We start from the raw sequence: 8,097 nt of genomic DNA on the forward strand, positions 1-8,097 counted from the left end.
TTAGATATTCTCACAAGCATTCCCCTCCTGCCCTCTTTCCTTCTGACGTTACTGGTCACCTGGGGCTCTGTGGCTGAGAGGCAACTGAATTAGGATGGTCTGCTTCATGTGCTCTGAGCTGGAGGCAAGGCAGGCTGAGTGCGCCCCGCTATAGTCAAAGTGAAAAGATTTCTTCAACATCTGCTTACACACACCTGCGGTACAAATGAGTATGTGGATTTCACATTGGGAGGAACTCTGGTTACTGGTAAACACTTTTGTTATCTTTATATCAAGTCTGAGTTGAAATTGTTCTCCCAACCTCATTTCTTTCTGAAGTTAAGATTTTCTTCCGTTATATTCCTGCTAGTATTCTGTACCTACACTCTTTTCAATCAAATAAAACATACCAATTCATAATGCCTCCAAGACTAATCTTTGCATATTATTTATTGCATGAATAATTTTCTTTAGAATTCTGAATGGTTTTCCTGGATTTGCTGGTTACAGTTTTATTGGTTTAAGATGTGATTATACTGCAGACTGTCATTTACTCATCAGAATTCATTTATATGAATGCTAGTAGATTAGTATAAACTAATTCTACAAAAATTCAGATTTATAAACTCATTCTCCTATTTTGGTGTACAAAGCATATGTTCTAAAGCCTTTACAAGTCACTCTCAGAATCTTGGTCAAAACCTTCTCTTAACCATACAAATATTCCCATACCTTTTCTTATAAGAAGTTCTTGAATTTTTTGAAGAATAATTATTTTTTTGAATAATTATTGGTTAAAATAATCAATGGCTAATAATCTTACAGGGAAAAAAAAATGTCTTATGAGGCCCACTTGGGCATATTTGAAGAAGACAAACTTCTGAGAATGCTTAAAAGTGGGCCATTACGTTGATTGCAATATGAAATACACATTTATTAAGTGAAAATCACATTTCCATCAGAAGATGTTGCATCACCAAGTGGTAGAAGTAATTGCTAAAACTGGTGCCATAAACACATACCTAGTCAGGCACAAGCTTCTGAGCAGAGCAAAGCCCATCCATTTAAGTGTTCACAGAAATATGGGAATGATAACTATAGTAAATAAATGAACAAAAATAGCAGAAAAATGTTTTTGGTTTATGCCTCTGACCACACTTGGGTATGATCAGTATCACATTTCTGTTGATTGTCAGACTTCCTTTCTCTACCGCAGTGTTGTCAGCCATATGATTCATGAGTCATATCTAGTCCTTTGTATACAGAGCTCATTGAATATTCAGATTCTACAGAGTATAAATTATCAAGTAAATGAAATAATTTTTTTATCCTGTTTGCTGGGGGGGGGGGGGGGGGGGGGGGGGCGGGGGGAGGGCGGCGCCCAGCTCAGTCCTTGCAGTGCTGCACCCCTGAGTCTGTCATGGCTTATTGACCTGAAAACAATAGCTCTGAGAGGTGTAAAATGACCTGTTCTCCCTTATTCTTTTTGCTCATTGTTTTATGGTAGGAAGGTGGGAAAGAGGGGTGGGTATGAAACCCAAGACCAATATTGCTGTTTGCTGAAAGAAAGTATATGCAGTGGGGGAGGGCAGGTCTAGAAGAGACACAAGAACAAGTTGAAGGCAGGGAAAGGAGTATGGGAAAAGAAAGAAAGGAACAAGAGAAAAGCAGTGATATAATACTAAATCTTCCCTGTTAATAATGCTGAATTGTGACAATGAAGCATTAAAGAGATTTTCAAAAGCAGTTAGCTCCATTTTGAGACGGCCTAGTTAAGTGTTTAATGATGCCGATAGGCCCCCTCTGGGATTTACAGAAGTCTCTAATTGCCTAATTCCTCCAGGAAAACTATTATGTATTTTGTGTTAATCCATATAAACACACATCATGGATGTGTTCCACTGACAGCAATGGATGGTTCTGCTGTAAATGCTCAAAGTGCGTAGTCCAAAACGGTGAAACAGCCCACGACTATAATTATAAAGAAGGCTTTTCTCAAAATGAGCGTCACGCTCCTGCATGAGCTGGATGGAATCACTTTCTTGCACTCCACTGCAGAGCACAAATTCCTACTTTCCCACAATACTGTAAGCAGCTGTTTGCTGAGGCAGCAGAGAAGAAAAAGAAAGAGGCAGCCAGGAAACATCCACGAGGGGGGCAAAAAAGGTTGTATATGAGATAAACTGGAGCATATTTGCGGTTATTCTTTTGTCAACCTGGAGTCCAGTCCCTTCTACAGCCCCAAGTAGGAAACAGGAGGAAAAAGGAAACACCTGTAAAAGGGATATTCTTTTACACAGGATATATTAGTTAAAGAACTCTATCTTAAAATATTTTTACTATTTTAATTGGGTAATTAAAATAATTGCAGTTGACAGCATCCCTTTAATTGTAATTTGTAGGTGTGTATTTTATTATTTTTTGTTTTGTTTCCTATGGGAACAGACTTATGCAATTGTTTAAAGTGTCAGTCTGACTTTCCTTTTCTCCCCAGAGAAAGACTTTGGAACTTGCTCAGCTGAATAGGAAAGAGAGTAGAAGTTTCAAGTATAATTAAATTCTTAAAAGTTTCCTGAAAATCAATGGAAGACAAATTAATGCCAATGCTGTGGAAAGGACTTGGTCATAATGTACTACCATCCTGAGCAAGTCATAATGAGATGGCTTGAGCTTATCTAACAGTCCGCCACTACCAGAGGCAAAGGTCCTGCTCTCCCTTCCTTTTCTGTCTTTAAGGCGCTGTTGTCTCCTCTCAGTTTTTGCCAGCTCTTGCACCTATGGGATGCCTCCATGAGCACATCTGGTTGAGCCTCAAGATCAGTGGCAGCCTAGACCAATCTAACTGCTGCCTACAGTCCTACTCTCCACCCCTTTATTTTATATATATTTAAATTTATGTAATATATATTTATAAAGAGGAAAACTCTTTCCTCTTTCACTTCCCTTTCCCTGAGCAATGTGTTCCTGCCCCTCCCTTGTACCAGTCCCGGATTCTTTGTCATATCCTTTGCTGAGTCATTTCAGCAAGTGCCAGAAAATTAACTCAGTGAAAAAAAAAGTGAATAGTTTTCTATTTCTGCTGATACTTTTGTACCAAGGCAGCTCAGCAAAACATCTGATGAGCAGTGGAGAGACTGCAAGGGAGAGGGTGGAAAGGTCTGAGTAGAGGAAAGGACAGGATAACTGCCACCCTTCACTGCTAGTTTAGGAGCAGGGAAAGGGGGAGAGAGGGAGGCCTTCCTCCCTTGGTGCTAGTGAGCTGCTAGCTCGCCTCAGCCACTCACCCATCTTATGTCACTTCACTTTTGGTCATTTGGTGGCAGCCAGCTGGCCCCCGGTCAGCGTGTGTGCAGCTCCCAGTTAGCCACAGTATGCGATTCTCTTGTCACGTAGGGAGTGTCATGCGGACCATGGGGGAAAGCGAGGTTGTTGTGATGGGGAAAGGAAATAAAGCTCCGTTCCATCCACTGCTCACACAGACACTTGTTTTAATTGTACTGAACACAAAAACATGAGGCCTGGCTCAATAGTAAGGAGTTTAGCAACGGAGACACCTAGAAATCAGAAAGCAGATGTGCTGTGAAGAGTACAGATGGGTATGACCCATGATCATATGTTCATTTCTTCTGAAGTGCTAAGTTCATTTCCTGCACGTATTGGGGGGGCGGGGGGGAAGTGGTTTTAAAAAGGAAGTTTACTGAAGAAAAAGTACTGGTTTGGTGAACTGCGATTACGATAGAGCTGTATGAACCGCGTTAATCAAGAATTAGTAATGTGGATGCCTGACCTTCACTGAAGTACACAGAAATTTCTGTATAGTGCCAACCGATTAAATGATGCTGTTCTGCATCAAGCAATGATGAATACAAGGTTCTTCACAGGGAAGCAAAACATCAAACTGTAATTCACTCCACTGTTTGAGCAGCATACTCTACTAATACATGATGTAAGACTGAGGAAAATTATTTCCTGACTCCAGTGAGGGAATGTTTGATGTGCTCCAAGACTGATAACACTGGAAAATTTTGGGGTTTTTCCTCATGTAACTGTACTTTCCTAGCCCTTTTGGTTGGCTCGCGTCCTGTGTCAGCTTCCCAGAATGAAAGACTTTTTTCTTTCCTTCACTCAAATGAGAGCATGAAGAAATGTTAAACAAGATTGAAATACCACACTGATGACCTCACACAATGCTCATGTTTAATTTTTAGTTTAAATTGTTAAGATTTTGAGGCAGTCTCCCTTCAGCTTTGGAAGCAGTCATTGATCAGAGAAGCATGGCCTATTCTGAAAACGTCTGGAGTTTGATTGCATTTTGAAGGAGAATTCTTATTTTATTCTGCTGGAATAAATTAAAATATCCATAGATTCTGATTTCTATCCAAAGCCATAAAGCTATATGGTAAGAAGCCAAAGTTAGAAGTTGAAAAACTATAAAAATATTCCAGACTCTATATGATTAAGCCATTTCAGATTTTTAAATTATAAACAACTGTGTTTCTAATGCTTCAAAACAGAATAAAAAGCCACCCTGATCAAGAGATATGGTTTTAACATGCAGTGGATAAATGTAAATACAAACTTGATTCTGGTTTCCAGAGCTTGCCATGAAAAAGCTTTCTTACCTCCTCTTGCCTGCTTAACTCACCTACAGCAGAGAAGTAGTATATGTTACACTTTGTTGGAAGGCTGTACAATAAATGACTAATCATCTCGGTCTTTCAAAAGCAAGACTTAAGAGACACTTAAAAGCTTTTTGGATCTGCTTAAGTTGATCACATTGTTGTAATGAAAACCTCTTTATTTTTTTGGTTCCTTAGAGAGTGATTCTGATGTGCATTCTCACTCTCTCTTCCTCCCAACTGTTACAAAATATTTCTAGTTTACCCAAAACGTTTTTCAAGGAAATTAAGTACTTTCACAAAATGAATAGTAGATAATTGGTAGGACTCTAAAATGATGGCTCACTGTCCAAGCAGTGGTACAGGGAGAGGTTACTTCTGAAAAACATTGTAAACTGGCATATGTGATGTACTGTAGTATTCAGCAAGTCTGGACCTGCAACGCTACTTTCAGTGTCTTGCATGACAATGGTATTATCACTACCTTGTTTGAATATTTTTTTAATTTATTTTTCAAAATTCATTGAGAAAGATGTGGAAAATGTGCCTAGAAAATGTGTCCACAGCAGTGCCTAGCTTGCTTTCCACCTGTAAGAATATCAGAAGATCTTTCAGTTCAATACCTGCCGCTTCATCCCCCTTTTTTGGTTGGAAGTAAAAGGCTATTGGTTTGGCAGGGTAGGATGTGTGGAGTACAGATATCTTTTATGTCCAAAATGCTGCAGTTTCCTAGTTTGTGTTTATTTAATCACTTACATACTTCTTCTGATAATGCTTCCAGCATAGTCAAGCAGATTCTGCCATGAAGCATGGTAACAGATGTTCTATATGTGTAAGGTGACGTGTTGTCTCAGCAAATTAGCTTCCTTGTTTTAAGACTTGCCCTTATGACACTTCCACACTGCAGACAGGGTAAGAGAGAGCAACTTTCAGCGGCAACAGCTCTTTCATTAGCATTTTCCTAACAAAAAAACAGTCTGTCCTTTTTTTAAACTAGGTAATGTTGCTGCAACATATTCATCTATTGCACGAGATCAACCTGAGTCACAAACAAGAAATCAGAAGAGTAGATACCGTAACACATGATCCTACAAAGTTTTATGAAGAGAGAATATTTGTCCTACCTACTGTGTTTAAGATTTAATCTACTCAGTGCCTCAAACCAATTTTCATTAATGTTGTGGATAAACGATAACAAATGCTTTCAAGAATAACATTGAATTGTGTGAAATATTAGCTGTATAAAGTCTTTTTTGCAGGGGAGTTTTCAAATTGTTTTAAAAACAACTTCAAAGAGGTGCTGATAATGTGTTCATGATGTTTGCAAAAGGACATCAATAATACTCTAAATTCCAATGCGATACTGGTACTGATTAGGGACTAGAACAGGCTATCATGTGAAAAGTACAATGTGTGGCACTGGATGATCCTGTTAGAATCAAAGTAGATTCACTATTGAAAGTGAAAGTGTGTTTGTTCTCTGAGTTTGACTTTCAGAATTATTTTTCCAGGCACTCCTCAAATTCCTTTATGTATTTCTCTCAATTAATATGGCTGAAGTTCACTTCCCAACCATAACGTCTTAAAACCCAAGGGAAAAACTGTGGAGTGAGACAGCAGCTTCAACGAGGTGCTGGTATTGTTTACAAATGTTTTGCTTCCGAAGAGTGTTTCTGAAATTAGCCTGAGTGCTACCTGTGAAGATAAGCCAACAATGACATTTTTACATCAACTGTTTGCTCTATTTGTGAATGTCTAAAATATTTCATAATCTCAGGAGAGAATAGTGCCATTCGACATCATACAGTCATTAATATTGTCAAAGCACTGAAGACAGATCTCCTGCAATATGCTAATAAAAACCTGATGAAGACTAAAAATGCTTGTCACTGAACCACAAAATTTCTGTCAGCAGCCTTCTGCTGGCATATATTGGTGCTGTATTCATGAAGATAGAAAGGTTATTAGCTGTTTATAAAGAACATTTCAAAGAATAAAAAATGCTGTGATATCTAAGTTACAAGATAGCAGGCAAACTGTTGACAACAGGCACTACAAGAGGAGAAGGAGATGGGAAGGAATAATGCATTCACTACATGTGGGAAAAAGGGTGCCAATGGATTTGCGTGAGAGATGGCATCAGAAACTGGTTTTACATCCTGCTGCCCACTTGCCAAAGGACTACTCTTTTACACCTTGCAGAGGGAGACACCCCTCCATATTCTTCCCATGTGGCATTAACATTTCCAAAATGATTCTTGAGTATCAATAAAATGGATCGTAGACTCACAAGGAGAGTGTCTACCAGGCTACTCTGTATAATTTGGTTACCAATGTAATTAATTTCCTCCAGGGAAGGGGGAGTATCCAGTGCTGGTCAATCTGTTCCATGGTTCCTTTGTTATCAGGCACCGTTTATGAATAAAGAATTAGCTTATCAAATTAAATTAAAGGGATAAATATTTCATTCCAAAATTAGAAATGGAATTATGAGAACAGAAAACACATTGCCTATGTACAGGAACTCAGCTGCATCCTCACACTGTTTTTTTGGTGTCTCTCCTAGGACAACATCGAAGAGAGATGGAGGCTGATTGTAATATATCTTAACTTTTTCCAGAAATTTTTTCAGTATGCTTTTGGGTTTTTTGAACTGAGCGTTGATTCCTACCACATGTCCCAAACTAGTCCATCCTCTGTAGGTTACACAGCTCCGCTAGCAAGTTGCAAACCTTTGTAAAAGATGCATCAAAGTGAAACCCTTGTTAGCACTGTGCATGCTCGCTTATCTCTAGCAGTTCACGGAGAACATACTAGGCAGAAACAACAGCAAGCAACTTTGAGAGTGGTTCTGTCTTAGTTGTGGGAAGCCCCCCTCCCTGGGCTCTCTGCAGGTGACCCTGCCACTGGTGCCCTTTTGCACCGGGGCGGTACTGCAGGAGAAGGGTTCGGTGCAGGATTGTGTTTCTGTAAAAGCTTTTCCTTCGTGGCTCGTACTTTTCTGGGATCAGCCTCATGAAGTCAGGACAGAGTAAGGGTCTGTACAAACACCTCAGCGTTGGTGGGCAAGCCCGTTTCTTCCAGCAACGTAATGGAGCGGGTGGACACCACCGCTAAAGCAGTGAAACGTTTGCATGTACGAGCAGAAGTGGGGACAGCCGCCCGTTGGCCCAGCTCACCGGTGCAGCGGAGGACCTTGGGCAGGCGGGACAGGAGCAACCTCTGGTTATGCCGGGTGACCGGGGAGCCGCGGAGGGGCAGCGCAGCTCCCAGCTGGATGGATCAGGGTTGCAGCCCCGGCCCTCCGGCCTGACTGAAATACAAGCCCGGACATAAACACCAGCCGCGGCCGTGCCCAGCCCGCGGCGGAGGGCAGGAGGGGAAGGCAGGGCTGCCTCGGGGGAAGCGGGCCCTGCGGAGGACGAGAAACGCAGGGGACGAGCGGTCCGGGCGAGGTCGCCTCAAGCCCCGCACGGGGCGGCAACCGCCCTCCCAACAG

The sequence above is a fragment of the Aptenodytes forsteri genome, unplaced genomic scaffold (assembly GCF_000699145.1).
Source record: "Aptenodytes forsteri isolate BGI_AS27 unplaced genomic scaffold, ASM69914v1 Scaffold82, whole genome shotgun sequence".
Taxonomy (NCBI): domain Eukaryota; kingdom Metazoa; phylum Chordata; class Aves; order Sphenisciformes; family Spheniscidae; genus Aptenodytes; species Aptenodytes forsteri.